The following is a 2,179-nucleotide window of genomic DNA, read 5'->3' as shown; positions in this document are numbered from 1 at the left end:
TATTGATTGCCACAGTTATTTAAAACGTTACTACTGCTGTAATCTTACTTTTGAGTTGTTGCAAAACTACATAGCCTACTAGACTAAATCAATCACTTGACTGTAGATTTGCATAGAAGGTGAGGACACAGCACAATAGGCCTACTAATTGGGCCGAAACACTTGTTTCGCAATATTAATTCAGTAAGTTACATAGGCGGAAATCCTAGGTTTACGGTGGAATGTGTACTCACCAATACTTTCATACGAGGGCATGTAATGTAATTCCGCCCAAAATTTGGAAGACGGAAAATTTTGCTAATTACAGTACAACGTGCTACTTAAAAAAGAGTCAATCAATCATTTTATTTTTCGCCAAAAGCGCGATGGAGACGAAAAATCAAGCCAGCTGTTATTAACACGCGTCAATGAACAGGAAAAATGGCAAAGGTTTAAAACTTTCTCAAGAAAAATAGCGTTAATAAGATTATAATTATTGCTGGTAACGACTAACGCGGCCACTAAACGTACAATTAGCTAAATCCACAAAACATAAGTGGAAAAAGCGAAAATTAGGCAGACGAGCAGGTAGCATGTTCAAGCAACTGATGAATGAAAATTGCTTCAATGCTATACGTCAGTGGATGGGAAAAGAGCAGGAGCCCGGTTTCTGGTTGCCGTAGCGCTAAGGAAGGGCGCTGTTGATTAATCCGAGTTTGTACAGCAAGAATGCACACCAATAATAATCTTTGGAAGATGTGATAACAATACTGCTTGTTGCAAGATGGAATCTTCTCTGGTACGTGGACAATGATGTACGGAAAAAAGATGTCAATGCTTTCCAATAGATGGTAGTGCTGAAAGGAAACCCCCCTTGATCCAAAGCTGATGACTTGAGTGGGGCTGCATGGTATCCCTGGCATAGACTCTATTTATTTTCAATACTGTCTCTTTCTTACCTGTTTTTGCTTTTCATCAGGTCTAATGTGAAATGCGTTTTTTACAATCTGGTAACTTCATCGTAAATTGGTGGATTGATGGCTTAAATGAATATTTTTGTGTTTCTTCACTGTATGCTCAATCTTCCGTTATGTGCTGTATGGCTTAACTGATATTGATAATTGGAATGACTGGTAATTGATTATGATAAGTATTGATAACTGATAAATAATTTAATTGATCAATTTTATAGTGATCTTAAATTCTTTAATTCAGCTTTGGTTCTTTGTTCGTTTCCTGCTTGCTTCACTTTCCTCTCACATTGCAGGACATATTCCATTTCCACATTATAGCAACTAAAATGAAAGCAAAGATTTTAAAAATCTTCTCTACCTACATAAGAAATTTCATCCTCAAACTGAAATATTTGCTGTAGCTATCGATATTCCGAAATGTGAAGTATATGATATTCCGTTTTCTAAAACGTGCAAAATAGGCCTACAACATAATCCAAAATTAATAAAGCCTGACTGTATATTAATACACACTGGAATGCACATCATTATACAAATGCATGAATATACTTTTATAACTTATTCACTTACACAGGCTTCATACGCTCCGTGACCAAAGCAAATTCCAGCCTCTTTGCAACATACTCGCTCCATATTAACTCTTCTGGGCTCGTAACTTAAATGCTGTGGATATATACAAAGCTTGTTATGGCATATGTGGCTTATGTCCATAAGTTGGTTTTCTTCCAAGTAGAGGTTTCCAACAACAAACAATTTGTACGCCACTGTATGCACACCTAATATCCGCCATCCGATACGGATCGCTCCATAACCTCTTCCCGATTTAGCACCCTGCCATAGCAAACATTCGCCCTCCCTTTTAGACCTCTTCCTAAGTTTTAATTTCAATCTTTCTTGATTTTCCACTACGTATAACTCCATCTACGCTACAAGTGCAACCTGCGAACATACTGTAAATGATACTTTCTACTGGTGTAATGTTTCATAGACTAGTACATAGACGCATAGTTTCATAGACGCTACTGTCGTAGCGTAACTGAATTACGGCCATGTATGCAATGAAACACCGCAAACTTAACTTCATATAAGTTATTTATCGATATGTTCTGGTATTAATTATTATCATACCCCATAAACAATATGTTACTGTTAGATGCAACGATAATGATAATAATGAAGAAATTCATGAAACACAATGCTTAGGTTTAAAACCGCGGTATTGTAAT

Source organism: Clavelina lepadiformis, chromosome 4 (genome assembly GCF_947623445.1).
Source record: "Clavelina lepadiformis chromosome 4, kaClaLepa1.1, whole genome shotgun sequence".
Classification (NCBI taxonomy): Eukaryota; Metazoa; Chordata; class Ascidiacea; order Aplousobranchia; family Clavelinidae; genus Clavelina; species Clavelina lepadiformis.
Note: the sequence above shows the minus strand (reverse complement) of the source record.